Source organism: Netta rufina, assembly GCF_964035555.1.
Source record: "Netta rufina genome assembly, chromosome: 19".
In the NCBI taxonomy this organism is placed as follows: Eukaryota; Metazoa; Chordata; class Aves; order Anseriformes; family Anatidae; genus Netta; species Netta rufina.
The window spans coordinates 12,260,781-12,287,778 of record NC_140143.1 but is presented as its reverse complement, the minus strand read 5'-3'; the positions used below and the strand labels follow the sequence as shown (position 1 = coordinate 12,287,778).

The 26,998-nt window shown below is 42.9% G+C and overlaps 1 long non-coding RNA gene and 1 pseudogene across 2 annotated transcripts; one reads left to right on the top strand and one right to left on the bottom strand.

The window, feature by feature from the left end:
* On the bottom strand, positions 1-25,829 carry LOC311216712 (myosin heavy chain, skeletal muscle, adult-like; annotated as a pseudogene). The gene is made up of 36 exons (XR_014619370.1): positions 16,778-25,829; positions 16,529-16,685; positions 15,862-15,889; positions 15,652-15,763; positions 15,470-15,562; positions 15,285-15,348; positions 15,095-15,193; positions 14,891-14,994; positions 14,666-14,804; positions 13,551-13,669; positions 13,303-13,452; positions 12,544-12,714; positions 10,810-11,134; positions 10,638-10,714; positions 8,850-9,149; positions 8,537-8,660; positions 7,918-8,054; positions 7,572-7,827; positions 5,792-6,034; positions 5,506-5,682; positions 5,281-5,426; positions 5,091-5,181; positions 4,614-5,003; positions 4,252-4,378; positions 4,020-4,138; positions 3,605-3,801; positions 3,169-3,352; positions 2,917-3,082; positions 2,620-2,744; positions 2,117-2,425; positions 1,813-2,016; positions 1,397-1,522; positions 1,133-1,303; positions 942-1,046; positions 706-801; positions 1-279 (listed from the first exon to the last, which is right to left on the bottom strand). The product of XR_014619370.1 is annotated as a myosin heavy chain, skeletal muscle, adult-like (transcript).
* LOC311216715 lies at positions 13,759-25,956 on the top strand. Its single transcript, XR_014618958.1, has 3 exons — positions 13,759-14,310; positions 17,026-17,124; positions 25,823-25,956. It is a non-coding gene; the product is annotated as an uncharacterized lncRNA (long non-coding RNA).
* Positions 25,957-26,998: the final 1,042 nt, after the last annotated feature.

Here is a 26,998-nt window from a genome sequence, read left to right as displayed (position 1 = left end):
GTGCAAATTAATCTACGGTCTTTATTCTCTAGACATTGACATGGTTACAAATACATTGCAAAACAAAGCAACAGAGGGTTCACATTTTGTGCACCTCTCAGGCCATTTTGCTGCCACGTGACATCTTCACTCTTCCTCTTCTATCCTCCTATGAAACTCCCTGCTCTTCGCTCGTAGTTTGTTGACCTGAGACTCTGCAATATCAGCCCGCTCCTCGGCTTCCTCAAGCTCGTGCTGGATCTTGCGGAATTTGGAGAGGTTGACATTGGACAGCTCCTCCTATGTGGGGAGAGGGAGTTGGTGGTGAGGAGCACAGGTTAGTGGTTGTTCTGATTTGGCTGTTCATTTCCTTCCACATAATTACAAAAACATGTCTGAATTGCAAAGTGTTCCAGGTGTCTTTCATAAAAATACTTATTTATAATTTTTTTTTGTGAAAATTTTTAATCAATGTACATGTAGTATTATTAGTAAGAATTCTTTCTTAGAAATAACATCTGTTCAATGCCCCCAGAAATACTGCATACATTTGCCCTTTTATTTCCCTCATTTGATCTGATTCCTTTAGTACTTATACACTACAAAAAAAATATAAACATGTCAGAGAATATTTGGAGTCCTTCATTATTGACCTGTAGACTTCCCAGGTTTCCCATATGCTTTTCCTTAATTAATCCTCTTACCATCACTCAGAGTAATACTTACAGCCTCCTCAGATTGTCTCTTGTAGGATTTCACCTTCATCTGCAGCTTGTCCACCAGATCCTGGAGCCTGAGAATGTTCTTCCGGTCTTCCTCAGACTACAGTGGTTGGTAAGAAGGAAAGAGAGAGAGTTGGTTTCCCCACACCACCAGAAAACATGTGTTCTTGGAGTTCATGGAAAAATGCTTTGGCTTTCCGTGAGAAGGGTGTGTCAGCACAAAGATGCCTCTTGCCTTACCTGGTAGGTCAGCTCCTTCACCCTCCTCTCGTACTTGCGCACACCCTTCACGGCTTCAGCACTGCGCTTCTGCTCAGCATCTACCTCCCCTTCCAGCTCCCGCACCTGCAATGAGAAGCTCATGTTTGGAGCTTTCCAGGTGGCTCCCTTCGTGACATGCTCCCTTGTGCACAAATACCAGCCCTACGCACCCTGGCCTCCAGCTTCTGGATTTGCTTCTTGCCTCCCTTCAGTGCCAGCTGCTCAGCCTCATCCAGACGGTGCTGCAGGTCTTTCACCGTCACGTCCAGGTTCTTCTTCATTCTCTCTAGGTGGGCACTGGTGTCCTGCTCCTTCTTCAGTTCTTCTGCCATCATGGCCGCCTGGAGAGGCAAAGCAGCAAAGCCAGGGTGGGGCCAAAGATATTTTGGGAAGAATGCATCCATCACCCTCAGTGACAGAGTTCCCCAACTCACATCTGTGATGGCCTTCTTGGCCTTCTCTTCAGCATTGCGGGCTTCCTGGATGGTGTCTTCCATTTCACTCTGAATTTGGGCAATGTCTGTTTCCAGCTTCTTCTTGGTGTTGATCAAGCTGGTGTTCTGTGCAAACAGAGATTGTAAGACTTGTATTCTGAGGCCTAAAATACCAAAGCTACAGCCTGAGCCAACTCTTTTCTCTTCAACCTTTAAATTCTGTGTTTGGAATTCTTTATTAGAGAATTGTTTACCAAATATCAGTGGTGCACTTAGGTGATGGGCTGTGACCCTGTTTCCATTGTGGACAGCAGTATAGAGGCCATTGTAGACCATTGTCCTGCGTCACTCTCTACTACTATAACAGTCATCTGTGCTAAGTGTCTACACAACTGGTTTGGGCAACAAGCCCTTACCTGGGTATGGAGGAGCTGCACACGCTCGCTTGCATCCAGAAGCTCCTGCTCAGCCACTTTCCTTGACCGCTCTGTCTGCTCCAGGGCTGCCCGCAGCTCCTCAATCTCAGCCTGCAAGAGGTTTGCTCTGCGCTCCACCATGGCCACCTGCTCCTTCAGGTCTTCCTGCGTCCTGAGTGCATCATCCAAATGTATCTGGGTATCCTGTAAAAGAGGCAAGAGAAGTGACAAGGCAGCACAGCACACTAGGGTGCCAAAAATGTTAGAGAAGCCTTTCTTGTATGTGTAGCTTTGCTGAATTGACCTTGAGCACTGCCTGTGTGTTTCTCAGGTTCTTTTGTGCCTCTGCAGCCACACGGTTGGCATGGCTCAGCTGGATCTCCATTTCATTCAGGTCTCCCTCCATCTTCTTCTTCAGCCGCAGGGCTTCGTTCCTGCTCCTGATCTCAGCATCCAGACTGCTCTGCAAGGACTCCACAATTCTGAGGTGATTTCTCTTCAGCTGGTCAATTTCCTCATCTTTCTCTGCGATCTTCCTGTCAATCTCAGACTTGACCTGGTTGAGCTCCAGCTGGAGGCGCAGGATTTTCCCCTCTTCATGTTCTAGGGAGGCCTGGACAAATGGTCACAAACATGTATAACATGGGTAGAGCTACTTCTTGTTTGCTTGATAATTACAGAATTTTTCAGAGAACCTGGTGTGGATGTGCTCCACAGCTAGAACAGAAGGGGGACCATGCACTACTTAGCCACATTTCCCCACTGCTAACGTTTCTAGTGTGGACAGCAGTGACTATGGGCACATACTTCAGCTTCCTCCAAGGCAGCCTGGATTTCAGATTTCTCCTGCTCAATCTGCTTCTTGACTTTCTCCAGCTCGTGGATCGCCTTTCCTCCCTCTGCAATCTGCTCCGTGAGGTCAGAAATCTCCTCTGTAGGGAAGGGTGAAAAAAGGCATGGTCAGACATAGGGCATAAAGGGAAAGGCCCTGACGCACCAGGCTGACAGGTCTCTTCTCATCACTGCGGGCACTCACCCGTGTGGAGTGGTGGGTAGACAAGCTTGGGGGAAAGCCTGGCCAGCAGCAGAGGGCTAGGGACTTACGCTGCAAGTTCTTGTTCTCACGCTTCAGCGTTTCCAGGTGGTCCAGGGACTCCTCATAGGCATTCTTCATCTTAAACAGCTCCGTGCTGAGAGAGCGAGACTCCTTCTGGGAAGCTTCCAGCTCAGCCTGTGTTTCCTCGTACTTCTGCTTCCACTCTGCCAGGATCTGAGGAGCAACAGGGTGTGAGTATGGATGTGATGATTGTGAGGAGATGCCCTGCCCAGGAAGCACAGGGCCAGAGGCCAGAATACCTTGTCAAAGTTCTTCTGCTTCTTGTCCAGAGCTGCGCAGGCAGCATTTGCTCGCTCCACGTCAATCATCAGGTCTTCCACCTCGTTCTGCAGCCTCTGCTTTGTCTTTTCCAGGGAAGCACATTTGGCGTTGACGGCTTCAACGTGTTCCTCTGCATCCTGCAGGCGCTGTGCCAGCTTCTTCCTGGGAGGTGATAAAAAGCTCATAGTTAGTGATCAAAGAGGAATGAGTATGCTCTTTACAATTGCACACTTAGTCATTTTGCAGTCTGTGGACTCCAATCCACAAGGTCCGTAGATAAAGTTTACCACATCTGTCATCCTTCCCTAAAGCAACCCCATGACTTATTTCTTTGTATATCTTGGTCTTTGTTTCCAAGGTCCCTTCTGAATTTTCATTGCCCCTCCTGCTTGTTTGCATCCTGTCACCACGTACTTGGCCTCCTCCAGCTCTTCTGTGCGCTGAATAGCGTCCGTCTCATATTTGGTTCTCCACTGGGCCACTTCGCTGTTGGCTTTGGACAGGGCACGCTGCAGCTCACCCTTGGCTTCCTGCTCCTCCTCATATTGTTCCCGGAGCAAGTCACAGTCGTGGCGAGCAGACTGCAAGCCATGGGCCAGGGCATTCTTGGCCTGGAGTTAAAAGTATTGCAATTAGGAGTAGCTGTATTCTGGGAAATATTTTCATACTGGTATTTAAACACTGGAATATCTTCCAGGAAAATAGTAATCTACACAGTGTACGGAAATATCAAGCCGAAGACTGATATAGTGCAGGAAGCCAGGAGTGTGCACTGACACAGCAATGATATATAAACTTTATAAAATAAATATACATGAAGTGTCTTCACCTTTATCTCTTCCTCTAGTTGTCGCTTCAGTTCCTCAATCTGTTGGGTGAAGGCCTGTTTCCCTCTAGAAAGCTGAGAAATTAAAGCATCTTTCTCCTCAACCTGGCGTGCATATTCACCTGGAAAAGTTTGTATTTAGAAATTTTTTAATGGCCAAATTAAATAAATTTGAAATGAAATAAAGACATGTAAAGGATTCTTCCATTTCCAAACTAAAGATATGTTGCCTTACCAGATTCTGTCTGTAGACGAGCTCTTTGAGCACTGAGATCACTGATCATGCGTTGATTCTGCTCTTCCTTTGTTTTAAATTCACTTAGTTGGTCTTCCAGAGTGCGGCACATCTTCTCCAGGTTTGCCTAGTTGGAAAACATACATTTAAAAATGTGTTAATACCTGGACTCTGCCATATTTACAGCAAGAAAATGTAGCCAGGAGATGAAGTTTACATATATATGGACAATACACATAAACCCAGGATGTATATATTAGATTAGAAGAAAAAAGTTGTATTGTAACCCAGTGATGTTTAAGTATAAAAATAAAAATAAGTATTACATAGTTTACAAAGTACTAATTAAAGTATTGCAGTACCTTGGCTTTGGAGACAGACTCCATGTTACTGGCCAAGTCATCTATCTCCATCTTCAGCTCACTCTTCTCCTTCTCCAGCTTCTGCTTGACTCGTTGCAGGTTGTCGATCTGCTCCCCAAGCTCAGCTGTGCTGTCTGCGTGCTTCTTCCGCAGGGTGGCAGCTGTGGCTTCGTGCTGCAGCGTGGCCTCTTCGAGGTCGCGGCGCATCTTCTGAAATTCTGCCTCACGCTTCTTGTTCATCTCAACCTGAGCTGCTGTAGCCCCACCTGCTTCTTCCAGGCGCTCGCTGATCTCCTCCAGCTCCCTGGAGAGGTCAGCACGGTGCTTCTCTGCTTTTGCCCGAGAGGTTCGCTCTGCCTCAATTTCCTCCTCCAGTTCCTCGATACGGGCCTGGGGAAAATGCAAGACCCTTCACACCCATGCCCTCCTTGTACTGATGTCCTTCTGAAGGGTGGAGGGGAAGGACCAGAGACTTGCCTGCAGCTCCTTGATCTTCTTCTGCAATTGCATGCCAAGAAGTTGCTCATCTTCAATTTTGCTCTGGATCTGGCTGATTTCAAAGTCTTTCCTTTGCACAAAGCATACAGAAACACAGCGTTAACATCCAAATAAAACTACCTAATAAATGCACCTGACCTGCACTCAGGTGTTCCACAACCACACTTACTTCTTCAGTTTCTCATCCAGCTGCTGCTTATCATTTTCCAAATCCATTATGCTATCATGGGCCAGCTTCAGGTCTCCCTCAAGTTTCCTCTTAGCCCTTTCAAGGTCCATGCGCAGTTTCTTCTCTTGCTCCAGGGACCCTTCCAGCTAAACACAACAACACCAATAATGCCAGGCAGGTTGAACTCCATACCTGTCCTGTCTCGCTGGAGGCACATGTGCTTACATCATCCACTTGCTGCTCCAGCTTGGTTTTAGCTTTGGTCAATGTATTGACTTTGTCCTCTTCGGCCTGCAGGTCATCCAGTGTCTGCTGGTGGGCCTCTTGGAGGGCTTTCTTCTCTTTTGTCAGCTTCACAATGGTCTCATCCAGAGCTGCCATCTCCTCTGTGAGGTTTTTCACCTTTGACAAGAAGGGAGCAAGCGTAGATAAAAAATGTGGTTTAAAACTTCATGCTGTATAACAGACTACAATTCTTTCTCGAGTGTGAGTGATGTCTTCTGAGTCTTACCTTGTTTTCGGTAGCATGTTTTTCCTTCTCAACCTTGGCCAAGGTTAACTCCAGGTCATCAATGTCTTTCTTCAGCTCTGAACATTCATCCTCTAGTTTCCTCTTCTTGGCTGTCAGCTCAGCATTAATTTCCTCCTCATCCTCAGCCCTTTCAGTCACCTCCTTTACTTTGGCTTCCAGCTGGATTTTGGTTTTGATGAGCTGGTCACACCTTTCCTCAGCATCGGCTAAAGCGTCAGCTTCCTGATCGTGAAAATGGACTTTTTTCAGGATATGACTTTTGGGGTGATATTGTGGTTGTCAGTTTAAAAAATTTAGAATCTTAATAGTTATTTTATGGTTAAATATCTGTTTTATGTTCCAACAGAAAGTATGTGCTTGTAGGAGTTTTAAGTAGCAGACCAAAATCTTTCTCGATGCAACCTTTTGCAGCTTCCTCACAAGAGGAAACAGCAGGGGAGGTGCTGATCTCTTTTCCTTGGTGACCAGCAATTAGACCTGAGGGAATGGCATTAACCTGATTCCAGGGTGGTGCAGACTGAGTATTAGGAAAAGAATCTTTTCCAAGAGAGCGGTCAGGCACTGGAACAGGCTCCCCAGGGAAGTGGGCACAGCACTGAGCCTGCTAGAGTTCAAGAAGTGCTTGGACAATGCTCTCATACATAGGCTTTTATTTTTGGGTGATCCTTTGTGTAGCCAGCAGTTGGACTTGAAGATCAACTATATGAAATTCAACAAGGCCAAGTGCCGGTGCTGGGCACATCTGGGGTGCAACAACCCCAAGCAGCACTACAGGCTGGGAGATGAGTGGTTGGAAAGCTGACTGGCAGAAAATGACCTGGGAGTTGATAGTAGATAGGACCTTGGTTGATAGTTGGCTGAATATGAGCCAGCAGTGTGCTCAGGTGGCCAAGAAGGTCAACAGCATCCTGGCCTGTATAAGAAGCAGCGTGGCCAGCAGGGCTAGGGAAGTGACTGTCCCCCTGTACTCGGCTCTGGTGAGGCCTCACCTCGAGTACTGTGTTCAGTTTTGGGCCCCTTGCTACAAGAAGGACATGGAGGTGCTCGAGGGAGTCCAGAGAAGGGTTACAAAGCTGGTGAGGGGTCTGGAGAACGGCTTACAAGGAGCGGCTGAGGGAGCTGGGCTTGTTCAGCCTGGAGAAGAGGAGGCTTAGGGGCAACCTTATGACGCTCTATAGATACATTAAAGGAGGCTGTAGTGAGGTGGGGATTAGTCTATTCTCCCACGTGCCTGGTGATAGGACGAGGGGGAATGGGCTAAAGTTTCATCAGGGGAGGTTTAGGTTGGATATTAAGAAGAACTTCTTTACTGATAGAGTTGTTAGGCATTGGAATGGGCTGCCCAGGGAAGTGGCTGAGTCACCATCCTTGAAGGTCTTTAAAAGACTTTTAGATGTTGAACTTAGTGATATGGTTTAGTGAAGGACTTTTTAGTGTTAGGCCAGAGGTTGGACTAGGTGATCTTGGAGGTCTCTTCCAACCTAGGTGATTCTGTGATCCTTGTGGATCCTTTCAACTCAGGATATGCTATGATTCTATGATTGTTTGATAAGTCTCACACATGATATACATACAATCATGGAATACCCTTACTTGAACTTTCTGACAGTATCTAGTTATGTTTTTAAAAGCATCATTTAATGAAGTACAAAGTAATTGATTTAACTTTTACTTGTTTTGTGTCTTTTGAAAATTTAATTGTAAACATCAGCCTTGTAGCCCCTGTTAAGTTAGAATGAGACACACTAGTCCTACTCACAGCCTGCACTTGAAGCTGCAGATCATTTTTCTCCTGCACAAGCTTCACCATTTTCTCCTCGAGCTCCTTCCTCTTTGCCTCAGACTTCGCAAGTTCTTCCTTGGTTTTCTCAAACTCTTGTTTCATGTTGGCCATCTCCTTCTCAGATTCTGCACTCTTCAGCAAGGGCTTGATTTTGAAGAACAACTTCATCCAGGGCCAGTGCTTGACATTCATGAATGCACGAATGTTGTACTGGATGCAGAAGATGGACTCTCTGAATGGTAAGTGAAATAAATATTAAAAATTTAGGCACAGATGACAAAATATACCAAATACATTGAACTTGATTTAAATAAATGTTTACCTCCTCTCCACCATTTTCTGGTACTCCACTCTCATTAGGAAGCCCCTGCACCTGGCCTGTGTGCGAGTAATGAGCTGTGCCAGCTTCTCATCCCTCATCTCTTCCAAAAGGCCTATCAGCCCGGCTTTGAAGAACACCTTAGGGAAGAACATAAAAATAGGTACAGTCTATGTGCTTGCTGTTCACAGTAGCCCATATCCTGTCTGCCGTGGCAGATTATATGGGAAGTTAGAGAAAAAGCAAAACCACAAAGAATGTAGGCAGTGATGGATATATTATATCCATTATATCCATTATATTATATCTTCAGGAATCCTGGTCTGGTTATTACAGTCATATTACTGCAGTTGAAGAACTATAATAGCCAGATCTTATTCATTTGTTTTTATTAATCCTTGATTCTTCTATTCTACAACTTTGTCTTCAATTAGGAACCCTGAATTAGAATCATCCTATGACAATGAATTTCACTGTTTTATTGAAGTGGTGAGTCAAAAAGTATTTAGTCGATGTGTTTTAAACACGTCAGTGTTTGATGATTTCACGTGCTTTCTAAAATATCTCTCTTAAGCTATACAAAACAAAAACATGCAGTACTTGAAATAAACAGTTTTGGTACCTTGGTGTGACCAAACTTATATTGTGTGTGGTCTATATCAATTGATCCAAGAAGTTTCTCACAAGCCTTCTTGCTGTCAATGAACTGTCCCTCTGGAATAGCACTTGCATTTAATACTTTGTATCTGGGGGAGAAAATGGTAATATAAGGAGGTCTGTTGAGACTAATTGACTGATACACTACAAAAAAAGAGAACATAACTCCACTGCTAAATGTAAATGTTAGAGAAGGTTCTATTCACCAGAGGTGAATTTTAAATTTCATAAGCTACTTAAGATGGCCAAAATGATTCAGGAAGGGGAAGCAGTCTGACCTCTGTTTAAAATCTGCATACAGGACTCTGTTGGGAAATCCTTTCCTGCAAATTCTGATCCCTTCCAGCACACCGTTACACCGAAGCTGATGCAGCACCAGCTCATGTTCCATGGCACCTAACAATTCAGAGCACAAATGAATGTTGTATTCTGTAATACATCAGGGAAGATCAGCACCATATTGAAGACTTCCTGTATGTGAGTCTCTTACCAGGTGTTTTTGTTTCATTTGGAATGATGCAGCGTACAAAATGGGGGTGGGTGCTTCTCAGATTTGTCATCAGCTTGTTTAGATTTTCCTGGGAGAGTCATTAACAAAAGTTTATATCAGCAAATGTAATTTCCACTGTAAGCATCAAGCAATCTGTACTGAAATAATGTGTTATCAAATATTAGCTTGCAGAATCCTGAACTGAAGCCACTTGCACCAGTTTTCTGACTTTCCATGTACCTTTGTTATTATTAACGTAAGGTATTAAGTTTGTCTGTTTAGTCTGTAGGAACTCTGTACTCTTAAACATAGAGTTTTATGACATTTCACTGACTCTAGTGAAATACCTTCATTAGAAATTATATCCATCTTCCATTATACATTCCAGGAGAGATATACTGATACTCCTCTGATGCAGTTTGAAGCATACTACAGTAGACATTTAAGATGAGTCATATGGTTCACACTACATAGAACCTTCCTATTTTCTCCACTAAAAGCAAAAGGAACAGGCTGAATTTTGTGTCTCAGTTTCATGTTTTGTTTGTAAGGTAAGGTGAAATGAGAATAAGGTAAGATGAATCCCAGGGCTGGTCTGTAACTAATATCTGTATAATTATTTATAAATAAATAATTATTGTCTATAATTAGAGTAGGTAACCCCAGAGGACATTTCGGACTACCTAAATTAAGTAGTCCAAACCTTAGCACGTCTAAACTTTAAGAAAGTCTGAAGACCTAAGAGCAATGCAACCTAAATGCAGCAAGGATCACCTCTTACTTCTTAAAGTATTACGAGCTTAAACACGGGCTTATTACATTATTTTTGAATGATATGTGCTGGCAATAATTTCCCACTTGCAAGGCAAAAGTCTTGCAAACATAGCCTAGATCTATGATTATTTATCCTAGGTTGTATACACAAAGTCCATGTCATGTTTCAGAGAACTGGCTAGAGGCTATGTCAGGTAATCAAGAATCATATGACAACAGATATGTAGGACGAATTAGGCTGGATCAAGAAGAGAACCCTAAGTGAATATCATAATAAGTGAATATCATAATAAATAGCCTCAGGAGAGACTCAGCATATTACCTGACAGAAGTGTATAGAACAGCCAGGCAGCAAAGCTTGGCTATGAGAAAAAACTGCCAGGTATCTCACATCTTAAAAAATCATATCCCAAGGTTTATTTCAATCATAACTGATGCATGAATCATGGAAAGAATACTAGAGATACAAACGGAGCAACCAGCTCACCTCCAGGCCTCTGGGCAGAAACAATGTTGTTAAAGGGTAATAAAAGGTTCTGAAGCAGAGGTGGACATCTAAAGGAAATTTGTGTCTTCTAGGTATATTTTAGAAGTTTTCTGGAGAAGTGGACACAGCCATATGTTGTGCATTCAATAGAAAAGAGCATAAATAAGTTACAGTAGGTTTGCTCCTCTGGCCCAAGAACATCTTTTTTTTTTTTTTTTTTTTTTTTTTACACAACTAAGCCAAAAAAGACAGGTTATTTTAAGTGATGAATTTCCGCCTTATATTAGGAAAAAAATATTGAACTTTGTACTGCACCCGGAAAAGAGCAGAGACCGTCTGGAATGAAGAACCTTTCTTCTTGCCACCTTTCTTGCCAGCACCAGCACTAGCCTCTGCAAAAATTAAAAATATATAAAATAGATTTTATATTTTTGTTATTGCCTCTTACAATTCCTTTTTCTAAGCTGTACATCAGTGAAAATATGACTTTCATAGATCTGACCTGCTTCTGCTCCACCATAGTTAGCAAAGAGTAAGGCCAGTGTTTTCAGTGAAGACTTCTGGTATAACCCAATAACAGTTTCATTCAGGGGGTCCTTGTTCTTCTCAAGCCAGCCAGTGATGTTGTAGTCCACTGTGCCAGCATAGTGTATCAGGGAGAAGTGGGCCTCAACCTTGCCTTTGGTAGGCTTGGGCTTCTGGAAATTGCTGGACTTGCCCAGATGCTGGTCATAGAGCTTGTTTTTGAAAGAAGTGTCAGTTGCCTTGGGGAACATGCACTCCTCTTCCAGGATGGAGAAGATGCCCATGGGCTGGAAGAAACACACAGGAGAGACAAATTGCTATTTAGATTTATGGGCAATTATGGTCTTTATCTAGTCAGAGTAGCAGAACACAGACATAAGTGTTCATCAGAAAAAGTTGTTTTTCAGTCACATTTTATGCTAGAAAATGTAATTAAACATATTGATAGTTATGTGGGCTTTTTTACACCAAATGATTCATAATGATAAATTGAAGTTCCTTTAGTTTGTGTTGAAAAGTTTCTTTATATAACCAGGACACTACCTTCTTATTCAGAGGAACACAAACATATACAGATGTCATAAAAGTAATTGAACCAAAATGAGTATACAGTACACCCCTACAGAAAGGACAGGCACCTATTCTGTGTTGCATTAAGAAGAATATTATCAGCAGGTCGGTGGAGGTGATCCTTCCTCTCTACTCAGCTCTGCTGAGAAACATCTGAAGTGCTTTGTCCAGTTCTGGGCTCCCAAGTACAAGAAAAGCATAGACATACTAGAGTAAGCACATTGAAGGGCCACTAATATATTTAGACTGGAATATCTGACATACAAATAGAGGCTGAGAGAGCTGAGACTGTTCAGCCATGAGAAAAGAAAGCTCAGGAGGATCTTACTAACGTGTATAAACACTTAATGGGAGGTGGGAAGGAAGATGAAGCCAGTCTCTTTTCAGTGGTTCTCAGTGACAGTACGAGGTGCCACAGGCACAAATCGAATTACAGGAAATTCCATTTAAATGTAATAAATGCTTTTTTTTTACTGTGAGAGTGGTCAACAGTTGGAACAGATTTCCCAGAGTATCTATTCTTATGGTGTCATCTGAAATATTCTAAACCGAGCTTTACATGGTCCTGAGAAACCTGTCCTGTTAACGATGCTTTGACTAAGGGAGTTAGATTAAATGATCTCACAGTTCTATGATTATAATTTCTTATCATCCTGACAGCCAATGAATGTTAAATTCCATGCTCAATATGAATACCTCCTTATTCTATGTCAAAGGATGCCCATTAAGTGTGACTGTTTGTAATCAGTGATGCATTTCCATCTTTTATGTTTATTTTACGAGTGATATATCTATTTTGCTGTAGGAGCACAAGTCAGTTGGAGCTGAAAGGTGAGCTGCAGAGTTTTAACTGGAAACTGTTTCTATCTGTTTTGGAAAAAAAAAAAAAAAAGAAAGAAAAAAGAAAAGTTTTATTGGGAGTTTAACAATCTTTTTGCACTTCAGAAAATACCAGTTCAAATCTGCTCTGTGACATCACCACACCACCTTAAAGTCTCATTTGACAGATAAAATAAACTAAACAGCTAAGTATTCTTGAATAACAAAAGTTGAATATTTGGACATGAACATGAATGATCCCTTTGAAAAATTAGACCAAGTAATTATAATATTCCCATGCCCATACCTTCTCAATGAGCTCAATGCAGGCAGCCAGGTCCATCCCAAAGTCAATGAATGTCCATTCAATCCCTTCCTTCTTGTACTCCTCCTGCTCCAGTACAAACATGTGGTGGTTGAAGAACTGCTGCAGTTTCTCATTGGTGAAGTTGATGCACAGCTGCTCAAAGCTGTTGAACTGGAAATAGAATGAGAAAGATCCATATCTGCAAGATGCAGAAGTAACTGCAAAACCTTACCCTTTAAAAATAAGGAATGCAGTTACTCTGGTTTCATAGTGACTGAGCATTTCTTCAGTCAGCTTTATATCTACATAACAAAATAGAGAAATGCATGACATTCATTGTTCACGATCATATTTTTCTCCTTGATAAAACTGTGAAAATAGAATGTATTTCCTATATTATCTTAGAACAAATTACAGAAAAAAAAATACAAAGTTAGGCCTATTATGATGTATGTGCTTTATACAGTCTTTAACTTGATCTTTTAAACTAAGAAATTTTTCTGCTTGGACCTTTCTGCTCTTTTGAGCTTGCACATCTTGAAAATGAGGCTATTGTTATAAGAAAAGTCCTTTCAAATGTCATTTCTTACTTCATGGCAAAAAAAAAAAAAAAAAGCAATTAGCTACAAAAAAAAAAAAAAGTGTTGAAAGTGTTGATCATATGTGTTCTTTAAAAATATGTCTGAGAGTTGTCAGAACACCCAGCTGTCATTTCTAAGCAGCTCTCTAAGCAGCTCTTACCAAATCTTTGTTACTCACATCAAAGATCTCAAAGCCAGCAATGTCCAAGACACCAATGAAGTACTGCCTGGGCTGCTTTGTATCCAGCTGCTGGTTGATACGAATAACCATCCACAAGAACATCCTCTCATAGACAGCCTTTGCCAGAGCACCTACAGCATTGTGAACCTAAAACAAAAGTAAATGCCTGAAGTTACAACACAGAGCAGAGGAGAATCAAATGCATATTAATTCAAAGCATGGTTCCGGGTTACCATGTTTCTCACCTGCTGCACGGTTTGACCCTTGGTCACATATTCATTCCCAACTTTGACTCGAGGGTAACACAATGCCTTCAGCATGTCAGCTGAATTCAGGCCCATCAGATAGGCAGCCTTGTCAGCAACTAAATGGCAGATAGATAGGAAAAAAAAAAAAAAAAAGAAGAAGAATTTTGTGTCATATAGATTTTGCATCTCTAAGGGCTGCAGTGTTTAGGTTTCCATGCTTTGAAATATGTTGAAAGAATGTCACAGATATAATCTGTGTAGCATCAAAGTCATAATTATGCATGTTGAACTTTTCTGAAAAACTTACATTTGAAGGTCTTCATTGAAGAATGCAAAAGGCAATGAAGTTTTTTTCAAAAAATTCCTAGCACAAAATTGAAGCCTGCAGCTTGTTAATCTGAATATTTCTAGTATGTGTGTAGCTCAGAAGTTGCAGTGACCTCAGTCAAATAATGAGCTATACTCAGAAGGTGATAAAAAACACCCAAATATTTAGAGTGGAACACAGAGGATTTATCTGTACTCTTTAGGATTCAGCATCTACAGCCCTTTCTGAGCTTTGGTTTCTACTTCTGATCTTCTGTAAAATTCATCGGTTTTCATCCTTTTTCAGACATGACTATGGCACTTCCCAACTTCTGCCTAGTTCTTTAAAACGAGAAGGCTCAGAAAACTGGAGGCATGGGTTCTAGCTCTTGCTCTGACGGAGAGGAATCAAATCCACCTCTGTCATCAGAGTTCCCTGGACATTAGACAGGTGAGGGTGAATGAAAATATGGCCCTCCATCCTGTTAGAGCTGAATATCTTTATTGTTTCACAATGAGTGCAAGGCATTCTCAATAAAAATATGACTAATAATGTTACAGTAAAGGCATCCACAGCTACTAGCTTCCTGGCACAGTTTAGAAGGCAGTTTAAACTGAAAATTTTTCATTTTATAGGATACATAAATCCAGAGATTATACATCAGAGAAAATGATGTACTGTGAGAAGTAAGATTTTTTTTTCTTACTTGCTGTTTTCCTTGAAATCCTAAAATCTAATTTTAGATCACTCTGTGTCTTTCACATACAGAGTGGCTCAGAGTTATAATTTCTGAGTTTGACAATACCTTCTGTGCCATCTGGCTCTGCCTGCTCCTCTCGCTGTTTCTGCTTGAACTTCAAGTTGCCATAGTGCATGACAGCCCCTGTCAGCTTGTAGATGGCAGTCTTCTCATCAGCAGTGAAGCCCAAGATGTCAATGGCACTCTGGTAATAGAATCAGTAAAGTGGAATATTTGCCTGTTATATGATGTACGACCTGTACCAGCTTACCAGTTTCATAAATTACTTACATCTGTAGCCATCAACTCCTCCTTGTCATCAATGCTGGGAACAGTGATCTCACCTTGACTCACAAAAGGGTAGTCATATGGGTTGGTGGTGATAAGGAGCATTTCTGAAAACAAATAATGATGGGTTAAATTTCATTGTTTCTTTAGTGTAATTCATTGTTGCTCAGTGATCTTTCTCCAAAAAAGCTCAGTGATGCCTCCTACCAATTAGCTCTGGCTTCTTGTTGGAGGTGACCTGATAAAAAATGTGGTAGCTTCTTTCTGCCTTGAGCTGGAAAGTGACTCTGGACTTCTCCAGCAGATCTGGTAAGGAAGGTAGAAAGTAATAGGCACAAGACAGCACAAAGAAGTAGGAATTTAGGAAGGGATGTCATCGTGCCAGGATGTCACTTACAAGTTTCAATGTCAGCAGAAGCCAGTTTGCCTGTGGCCCCAAAGTGGATTCTGATGAATTTGCCCTGTTGAGGGGGAAAAGAAACACTTCAGCCTGGATGGATTCTTTTGACATCTCTTTATGTAAGAATGTCGCTAGGCTCATCACTACTGTTAGGAGGGATTTTGTCCAAAGCTACAACTTACAAAGCGCGAGGAGTTGTCATTCCTCACAGTCTTGGCATTTCCAAATGCCTCCAGCAGTGGGTTGGCGCTGATGATTTGATCCTCAAGTGTTCCCTACAGGACAATAATTATTCCTAGTTATTACTTTTCAAAAATGAGGAACAGAGAAAAGCATTGATTTGAGCCCCTATCTATAATTTTACCTGCATTTTGCCAGACTGCTCCTCCTTCTTCTTCTCCCCACTAGCTGCAATTGTTGCAAAGTACTGGATGACACGCTTTGTGTTCACAGTCTTCCCTGCACCAGATTCTCCACTGCCAAATGAAATAGAGAAGCAGGGAGAGTGTGGTCAGGAAGCAGGTCTCCTGGGACCGGGTAGCCCTGCAGGGACCTGAGCAGGAAGTGTACTTACGTGATCAGGATTGACTGATTCTCGCGGTCTGTGAAAGAGGTAGAATGAAAGTTTTTAGCCATTGTTCTGAATAGAACTGAGTTAGTTGACTGAAAAGTAAATCTGTAAATGTAAGTTGGGGCTTCTCCAGAAAGTCCAAGCAGTAACTTCTAGAAGACAGTACTGAATTTCCTTCTAACAGTAGTAAGTATAAGCTCTGCTGGACCCATACAACTCTCAGATGTACATGGTCCTCAGACAAAGTCTATATGCACTTGCCCTTCACACAGTTCTCATCAAGGAATCAAATCAAACTGACTACCTGTGCTCAAAGCAAAGATTGTATGGTATCATACAATCATACATACCATATTGTATGGTATGCATACAAAGATTGTATGCTTTCCGTTCTCTCATTGAAAAAAAAAAAAAAAAAAAACAGAAAAAAAAAAAAGGAGGAGGGGGAAGGATATTATGAGCTCAGTATTATGTCTGTGGTGGGAAAGTGTAGAATAGGGTACAATAGTACACAGTGCTGAATCTATGCATGTTTCTGGTACAGTTTGGCTTGCAGTTGTCAGTTTCTCTCACTTAGCTCTATGGTATTTGTAGCTGCCTTGTCCTGTGCTCCAGTAAGAGCCACGAGGCTTTTTGGTTCAGATTGCTTTGAATGAGATCAAGCACTCACCAGTCAGCATGAACTGATAGGCGTTGTCAGAGATGGAGAAGATGTGTGGAGGGGCCTCCTGGCGCTTTTTGCCTCGGTAGGCCAACACCACCTCCGGGTTGTACACCGGCAGCCACTTGTAGGGGTTGACGGTGACACAGAAGAGACCCGAGTAGGTCTGCAAGGAAGGGAGACAGCACATGGGCTTCTGTTCAGCCTGGCACAGCAGGCCTTCCAGCTACCCAAAGGAAGAGAGCTGCTGGTACTTACATAGATCATCCAGGCTGCATAACGCTCTTTGAGGTTGTACAGCACAGCGGGTTCGTGGAGGTGGGTCATCATGGCCATGTCCTCAATTTTATCATACTTGGGAGGGTTCATGGAGAAGATTTGGTCATCCTTCACGGTCAGAGTCTGCCAAGGAAATGAAAGAATATGTCTGCATATGTCAGCTAGAAGCTCAGTGTGAATCAAATGTTGATCTGAAGTTTCATTTTCTCTTACCTCTCCACCTTCAGTTTTCACAGTGACCTTCCCTGTTTCCCTGCTCTGGATTGTCCCTTTTACAAAGGATTCCTTGGGGTGGGCCACAAAGACGGATGACTTGGCATCAAAAGGTTTGTTCTGGGCCTCAATTCTTTCCTTTTCTGACTTTCGGAGGTAGGGAGCCGCCTCCCCAAAAACAGCCATCTCCGCATCTGCAGAGGCCATGTCTGTGCTTTACTGAAGACACGTCAGCAGAAGACTCTAATGGCTAGAAGTAATATGGCATTGATTATTTATGTCTATTCTGTAAGATTGGGAAATCTTTTATATCCTGTTCTTTGTTTTCTCATCACAATCTAATATTTGGAACAACTATAATGACCTAACTGAAGATCCTAATCTTTAGGTTACTTAGAAAATGAGGATATAATTGATGTAGCTTAGGTCTTCAGACTTCTAGTAGAGCAATATTTAATCACCTTTCACAACTGAAAGTTTGGCGTTTTAAGAATATCATGTCTGTAAGAACTACAGAAGCTACTTAGCAAGTTTTAATGACATCACTATCAGAAGTAAAAATACAGGTGGAACATTTTGTTGAAAAGGGTAAATGTGAAGAAACTTTTCTGAAAAGCTGCAGTATAGGAGACCTACGGTCCTGGAAAATATTGAACCAATGGGGCATTTGCTTATTAACTAGGATGGTAAAAGGAAGGCCATGGGAAATTAATGAGTTTTGCTACCGAAGTTGCCAACAGAAGAAAAAGGCAAGTCTTGTATATTTTAATATTCTGCCATAATTTAATTTGTTTATACATTTGTCGTTCTTAAGTACAATATCTAAATAATCCCAGCCCCAAAGTTCTGACTTGAGTGAAACAAAATTCAAGCACTGAAATTGGAATTGCTATGCTTGTATGAAGCTCCCAAAATAAACACTTCCTTAAAAAAACATCCAGGAGCAGGTGAGTTCTCCAAATTTTAGAAAATAAAAGTATGTCTTTAGATGCCTTGTTAAAGATGTGGATAGCTAAGTTAGCCAACTAGCCAACTGCAATTGAAAATTCTCTAGCTACATTAGTGAAATTTATTTCATCTGTTCAACAGTTAAGAAGTCTCTTTTTTCTTCTTTTTTTTTTCTTTTTTTTTTTTTTTTGTCTGGATAAAGAAAATGGGTACCTGAGAGAGCCTTGCATTTTGCAAAGATGGTTAGAATCTCTGTATGCTCAGATGATGTATTAATTCATACTTTCTGAGGTAGGATGTACAGTTTTGCACTTTTTCCACCTTTGTTCATCTTGGTACTGTTCTATTGCTGCCACAAAAATGATGTGAAGCCAGCACGCCTCACTCCCTGTTTGGTCAGTTAAGTAAGGTGAAGAATATCCCCATGGGAATTTTCTGGTCTTACATCAGTTGCCAGAGGATTCAAACATGGCCACTTGAAAACCTTACCAGCCGTGGGTACCCCACCACCTGCCTACTGTAATCATTCTGGTTTTGAATATAGGGTGAAACAGTGACCATTCATGTAGCCATACAGAAATCCCACCCAAAAAGATCTTTCTCTGCCCTCTAAGAATTAATAAATCAAATTCTTACCTCTCGTGACACCAGGTGGGTGTCTTGCACCCTGGCAGCCGGTCAGCACTGCAAAACACAAAAGGCAATTCCCTACTTGATGCTGCACATAATTCCAGAGTGAAAATGTGCAGATGTCTTGAAAGCAGATTTAAAACTTGAGCTGAGAAAATGAGTCCACTCATGGAAATGAGCACTGGAGGCACAAAGAATGCTGTGGTACATAAGGGCACCATCTCCTTCCTGCAAGCCTGCAGACCCCATACACTTACCTTCAAGCTTTCCACGAAGACAGGGCAGACTTGCTGCAGGGAGATTATATACGATCTCATTTGCAGATGCTACAGATGCCTACTCTTTCTTCGGTCAAAAAATTTTTGGCAAACCTTCTTTGGTAAAGCATTGTCTGGCAAACTGAACTAAGGGCATAATTGTCATTTGACATGACTAGATATAATTAGAATATTTTGATGTCTTACTGACTATATGAATACATCTTCTATAAACAATCTGACAAGGGTGTTAAGGAGGGAATCTGGACTAGTCAAAGCACTTAGAGAACTTGGATGCAGGACTTATTGCTGACTTTCCCACCGACTCAGTGTATGACCCAGAGAGGATTGCTTGGTATGTGTGTGCTGCAGCTAACCCAGCAATACAATAGATAAAACAGGATGTTAAAAGATAAATTAGCATTTTCAAAAGCTTTGGCAGTTGTGATGGTAAAATCCTGAAGGCAGAAGTGCAGGCATAGAACTGGTTACAAGGGTTAAAAATACGGCAGCATGTTCAGCCACAAGCCACAGTAGTGAGAGAGTTGGTCCTAATCAGGTTTTTAGGCTAGTGTCTCTGAGAGAGATGTGAGGCAGCTTCAGAAGTATCAGGAAGAACACACACTGAGTCGTGTGCATTTGTGCCTCTGTACATGCTTCAGATTGTAAAATTTGAGAGACTATCCAAGAAATGTTTTTGTGACTTTATGCACCAACTTGTACTGTAGGAGAAGTTACAGCCTCCTGAGACTTCTGGTGCAATTAGGTCAGTGCCAGTGAGCAAGAGATGCTCCATTCTTTTGCCAAAAACCTTTAAGCTTATCCAGGTGTTACCTGCCTATAACCCGAGGAAAAATAACTCTGATCTAGCAAAAGGCCCCCACAGCTTTTTTCCTACCTACAATTGACAGAAAAATCCCTCTAGTCAGTCACACCTATAGAAATAATTAGACACATACACACATATTTCACCTCAGCATGCAGTCCCAGATGCTCTGTGCCTGATACATCCTTAGTCCAGCATTCCCATCTCATTATATATGGCTTCCACACATTCACACAGTCCAAAAAAAACCAGTGTTACCTATACTAGAGTACTGGTGTTGGCAGACATGCCCCTTGAGTGCTGATAGTGTGGGAAAGAGAGATTTGCTGGAAGTCCTGGAAAGTGACTGATACAGGAAATTGGCGTTGTCATGTAAGCTGCTTTAAAGATTTCAGCATTGTCAGACTTCAACAAACTTTTCTCCTGGTCATTGGCACTTTGGTCATTAAAAGATGTCAGTGGGTAATATGGGACAAGGTTAGAAAAATGATTCATGGGATCTGATGGAACACCAAGCATCAGGCACTGCTCTGTGCATGAAGGCCTTTTCCAAGGAAGGTTCTGCACTGTAGCACTCACATTTTGGGCATCTGAGCCCAAGCCTGGAGCCCAAACCCAGTCCAAGCCAGGGTGCTGGGTTTCCAATTGGTGCCCAACAACACAGTGGTTATAGGTCATGGCCTAGGAGGGGACAGGAGGGTCTTGGCAGCTCAGAGCACAGAGTTCAGAAGACCTCATGCAAAGAGCAAGGTCTGGGAGGAGCAGAGATGGCTAAGAAGCCTCACCCAGGGAGAGCTGGGGGCTTGCTCCCCTCAGGTTGAGGTGGGAGCTCCAGTCTTCCATTTCCAGGAAAGCTGTAACATCTGCACTGTCAAGGCAGCATCCCGTGGCAGCAGCAGGTGAAGTACTGGTAGCTGCTGTTGCTTTCCTGTGAGGCCCTGCTCTCAACAGTAGGTAGCAAACCTGTTTTATGCAGTGCTGTCATGCTGGGACAAAGTGTCCATCCTCAGGATGTGCCTGTGTCTCCAGGATCTGTTTGAGAGCAGCTGAGTGTCTTAGGCTAGATGCCTGATTCTGGGGACAGAAAATGTTGAATTTCCAGTTGCCAATGACAAATCCAGTCTCTTCAGTACAGCTCTTCTGTGTTTTTCCTGTTGGGTTGCCCAAGTTGTGGACCCAGCTGGCAGGAGTGAGGCACACAGCCAGGCAGCTGTAGGTGTGAAGTCAGCCAAGGGAAGGCCTGGCTTGAGGAGGAAGCAGCTAGCAAATGCACGCATATTCAGTTGTTGATAGTCACTCCGCAGTGATTTGTACATTGAATTTGGTGTCCCTACATCCCTATAACGCATATTTAGAAACCTAAAGCCTTTTGTGATAGTGGTCCAAATCTCAGAAAATGGTTATGAACCAGGGCATGGAAATGAAGGAGACAGTCTTGTCTAGATGGCTTTTGAATATCCCCAAGGATGGAGACTCCACAGCTTCTCCGGGAAACCTGTTCCATTGCTGAGTCACCCTAACAATCAAAAAGATTCTCCTGATGTTCAGATGGAGCCTCCCGCATTTCATTTTGTCCCCATTGTCCCTGTCACTGGGCACCACTGGAGAAAGCCTGGTTTTCTCTTCTCTACATCCTTTGTTCATATATTTATACATTGTAAGATACTCTCCAAGCCTTTTCTTTTCAAGGCTGAACAGTCCACCTCTCTCAGCCTTTCCTCATTGCTGAGATCCTCCAGTACCTTCATAATCTTTCTGGCCCTTAATTGGATTCTCTGCAGTATGTCCATGTAGTCTCTTGTAGTGGAGAGCCCAGAACTGCACACAACAGTCCAGGTGTGGCCTCACCAGTGATGAGTAGAGGGGAAGGATCACCTCCCTCAACCTTCTGTGACACTTCTTATGCAAACCAGATGACCATCCTCCTTCTTTGTGGAAAGGGCATGTTGCTGGCTCATGCTCAAGCTGGTTATCCACCAAGACTCCCAGGTCCTTTTTTGCAAAGCTGCTTTCCACTTTCCAGCTGTTCAGTCCCCAGTATGTACACTCGCCTGGGGATGTTTCTCCCCAGGTGAAAGACTCCATCCTTCATCTGCATGGTTGGACCCAGTATTGACCCCTGTTTTTTAACTAAGTAGTACCTATTTGTGCACATACATAAATAGTATAGAGAACACTTTATGTTAAATGGGCCTGAGCAACTGCAGAATCAGCAAGACTTCAGGACTCCTCTGGGACTCTGAGGTAGAAGTGACAAGGAAGAGGGAGATAAACATTCATGTAGACATCAGTTCTTGAAGACAAGGGAACACGTCTTTGAATGACAGTCAGTTCACATATTTGTACTAAAATATCTTCAAGCAGTACCTCCTCTAACTTTTGGTCATGTAAGTATGGATCTTTCAAGCAAACTACTGCATAGTTCTACCACACCTAAAAGGATGAAGTCACATCCTTTCTGATCTAAAGATAACAGGAATGAAGCCACTCTTTGGTTAAGGTATGGTAATAGTTTGCATTGTCTGAGTGCACCGATGGTGAATCGACAAAGGTGAATTCCCAATAGCTCTTCAAATTTACTTCCAAACTGTTTGTCTTTATGTATTTGCTGAAGTTTTCAGTGTTTTACCATTTCTTAAACAGTCCTAAGAATTGTCTGCAGGAACTGGTTCTGTGCAGATGGAGCAACAGGATCAACTTAACATCCACTTAGTTAAGTGAAGCCATGCCTGTGGTAATGAAGAGCTTGATTTACTGACAGAAGCCAAAGTCAAACAATTTCCTTAGCGTGTGTTAGAGCTATTAAGGAGGTAACTTCCAAGAGAGAATATCTCTTTACCAAGGAACCTTGCAGACAGCAGAATGATACAGTATTTACACAAGAGTTTGGAAGGTCTGGGTTATTCTACACAACGTACATTGACACAGAGGACAACATCTCATGAAGAGTCTTGAAACCTGTTATCATAAAGGGGTAAATGACACCATCTCTGGTTGAGGAGAATGGGAATTTGCCTCAAAAGTCCAGAGCTCAACCAACCGTAGGCACTGGTCAAGGGAAGGAAAGCAACTGACTGTCAGGCACATATGGCATAAAAAGAGTTCTTGAAGATTACCTGTAGATGAAAAACATAAGCCTTCAAAGGAGAACTCAGAAAACTGCAGGCAGTCTCATCCTACAAGGAAAGCTGGGAATGCTACCAGATTGCTCAGAGCATAGAAGAATTGCAGGAGTTACTTACCCACCTAACTCTGTATCAGGTGTTTGAGGTCCTCCTTTAGCAGAACACTTCTGTGTGCATATACAAATCTACAGTGCAGCTATGTATACTGACATCTGCTCAGAGATGCAGAAACTGTTCTTACCATAGATTCGTAATCTGATTTTTGTACCTATCACAAGCATTAACGTATATCCACATTAATAACACTTCATTAATATCTCAGTACTAGTATAAAGCCAAATTTAGCATAATGTGGTTATGGTCATGTGGGCTTTGTTTAATATCTTGGAGTGAGCCATACCCTGAAAGGGGATTCATATCAATCAAGACTCTGAAGGTTTACTGAAATCTAGCAAAATTGATGTCATATTACTGAACTTCTGTAAGGCCTTTTACATGGTCCCACATGTGATCTCCAGATAGAGGGAGATGGATTTGAAGGGTGGACCATTCAGTGAATTGGCTTGAAGGCCACACCCAGAGTGTGGGTCAATGGCTCCATGTCCAGGTGGAGGCCAGTGATGTGTGGTGTCCCTCAGGGGTCTGTCTTGAGACCGGTACTGTTTAATATCTTTGTCAATGACATAGTGGGATCGAGTGAACCCTCAGTAAGTTTGCAGATGACACCAAGCTGAGTGGTACAGTCGACACAACAGAAGGAAGGAATGCCATCCAAAGGGACCTGAACAAGCCCGAGAAGTGGGCCCACTAAACTGAATGAGGTTCAACAAGTCCAAGTGCAAGGTGTTGCATGTGGGCTGGGGCAATCCCAGACATGACTACAGACTGGAAGAACTCACTGAGACCACCCCTGCAGAGAAGGACTTGGGAGTTCTGGTGAAATAAAAGCTTGACATATGCCAGCAGAGTGTTCTTGCAGCCCAGAAGCATCCTGGGCTGCATCAAAGGATGAGTGGCCAGCAGGGGAGGGAGGTGATTGTCCCCCTCTGCTCTGCCCTTGTGAGGCCCCACTTGGAATCTGGCAATCAGGTCTGGGGACCCCAGCACAAGAAGGATGTGGGGCTGTTAGAGCAGGTCCAGAGGAGGGCCACAAAGATGATCAAGGGGCTGGAGTACCTCTCCTATGAAGAAAGGCTGAGAGCTGGGTCTGTTCAGCCTAAAGAAGAGAAGGCTCTGGAGAGACCTCATTGCAGCCTTTCCATACTTAGAGAGGGCTTATAATAAAGATGGAGAGCGAATTTTTCTCAGACAGGTAATAATAGGACAAGGGCTACACAAAGATGGTGAAGGGACTAGAGGAGAAGGTGTATGAGGAGTGGCAGAGGTCACTTGGCCTGTTCAGCCTCGAAAAGAGGAGGCTGAAAGGAGACCTCACTGCAGTCTACAGCTTCCTCACAAGGGGGAGTGGAGGGGCAGGTGCCTATCTATTCTCTAGTGACCAGCAATAGGACCCGAGGGAATTGTGTCAAGCTGAGGCAGGGGAGGTTAGGCTAGACATCAGGAAGAGATTCTTCACCAAGAGGGTGGTTGCACACTGGAACAGGCTCCCCAGGGAAGTAGTCACTGCACCAAGCCTGTTGGAGTTTAAGAAGCATTTGGACTGTGCACTTAGTGACGTGGTCTAAAATTCTGGGTAGACCTGTGTGGTGCCAGGAGTTGGACTTAATGATCCTTATGGGTCCCTTCCAACTCCGGGTATTATATGACTCTATGATTCTAAGGGGGAATGGTTTTAAATGAAAATAGGGGAGATTTAGGTTAGATGTTAGAGAAAATTCTTTGCTCAGAGGGTGTTAAGGCACTGGAACAGGCTGTCCAGAGACGTTGTGGATGCTACATCACTGGAGGTGTTCAAGACAACATTGGATGAGGCCTTGGGCAAGCTGATCTAGTGGATGGCCACCTGTACTGGGTCTGGCTGGGATGGAGTTAACTTTCCCTGCAGCAGCCCATACTGTGTTGCGCTCTGCATATGTAGCTCGAACAGCATTGGTATCACACCAGTGTTGTGCCTGTTGGCAATGTTGGCAATGTTGGCACAGCATCAGGACTCCCTCCAGCCCCCCAAAAGCCAGCAGGCTAGGGATGGACAAGAGGTGAGGAAGGAACATCACCAACCAAAGGGATATTCCCTACCATATGATGTCACACAGCAATGAAAGGTGGAAAAAGGAAGGAGCGGGGAGGGGTGGGCTCTCATTGTGAAAATGTCTGTCCTCTCAAACAACGGCTACATGAGTTGAGGCCCAGCTTTGAGGATGTGGTCAAGCATCACTCATTGGTGGGAAGTAGAGAGTAATTTCTTTCCTCTGTGCTTCCACACAGCCTTTTCTTGGTTTGTTTGTAGTTTTGTTTGTTTGTTTTTCTCTTTAGTTAAATTATTTTTGTCCTTTTCTTTTTCCCATCCTTTTCTGAGGAGGGGGATTGAGAGAGCAGTTCTGGTGGAGTTCAGCAGCCTAGCAAGGTAAAAACACCACATGGCAGAGGGATTGGAACTGGGTGATCCTTAAGGTCCCTTCCAACCCAAACCATTCTATAACCCTATGAAAATTCCCCAAGATCTTGTGTACAGAGATGTAGCTCTCATGCTGAGAACTCTTTGCATACTGAGTTCAGCTAAAGCATATGTATTTCACATTAAATAGTTCTACCTTCACCATGAAGCAGCCATTATAGCTGATACCAGGTGTGTCTGCTTACTGTTCTGTCAGCTATACCATAATACAAAGATAATCCTTGTAGCTTAGACCAGCAGGGGTGCAGGGGCCTGACAGTATTCAGCATTAATAATGCATTGCTTCGCAAACTAAATTTCAAGGTTATTCTAACAACACCTCTAGAAGAACAAGCATTTTAAATTGTCTGAATAAGAAAACACTTGTGTGAGTGTCATGACGCAAAAGGAAGAATGCAAAGTTGCCTGCCAGTCATTAATTTTCTGTCAATCCTGTTTCCATCTCTGCAGGGCAAGACTCTTCTGCGACCAGAAGCAAACCACAGCACAGTCAAAAGAGAAGAGGCAACCTGAAAGCAATCTCTGGATTCAGACTGTCCTGCACAGCAACGTGATGTGGGCAAGGCACTAGTGTGCTGACATTTTCCATGGAGGAGAGAGGATTCAGGCGTACTGAAAATAGATCCCTCTTGAGATGGAGATCAGGCAGCTGTCTCACTTTCTGCCAGCCCTTAAGATATGTTATTTTCTTCTCCTGAGCTCAGTGGCTGCTGAGAGACAAAGAGTGAGAAGATGCCTTTTAGATGGGCAACTAGACTGGAGTGAGGATGTGGAAGAACCTACATACCGCCAAACATTGGCTACTGAGAACCTCCCTTCCATTCCCATTTAGTGCAGTTGAGCTTACGAGCTGGAAACATGCAAATACACCTGTATGACAGGTACATATGTAAAATTTTAATTTCTAAATTAAAACATTGCAGTATCACAAGCTTCAACTATTTACAGCTTTTTTTAGCTGCATTGACTTTAACCTTATTGAATCAGTCTCACTTGACTCCTCTTTCCCACCAACTTTCCCCACATGCCTATTTCACAAAGACCAGATCACTGTCTTCCTGAGGATTTTTTCCCCTGCAGAATACATATTCGACTGAGAGGAATTCAAGAAGCCCACTCATGATGACACAAAATTCAACTTCACCAAATTTGTGAATGACACTAAATAAGACAGAGTAGATGATATGACAAATGACAGAGCTTCATTCCAAAGGGACATTATGAAACTTTAAGAAAGAACATTAAGACTGGATCAACAAAAACCTTATGAAAATCATTGCAGAAAAGTACAAAGCTCACGTCTGGGAAAAGAATAAGCCCCAGGTGTCAGTACAGGCTGGGAACTGACTAGTTCAGCAGAAGCCTTGTCAAAAAAGACTTGGAAGTTATGGTGGATGCCCAGAAGAATAATGAGTGCTCTTGCTGCAAACATGACAAAGTACTGGATGATGTTAAAAGCATGTTCAGCTGATTGTAGGAAACCATTAACCCTCTTGCTTGGTACCGGTGGGTTGTCATCTGAAATGGTTTGTCCACTTCTGGGCTCTCCTGTTCAAAAAGGTTGTACACTAATGGGAGAAGGTGCAGCAGAAGGCTACCAAGATGATCTAGAAAATTAGTCCTGTG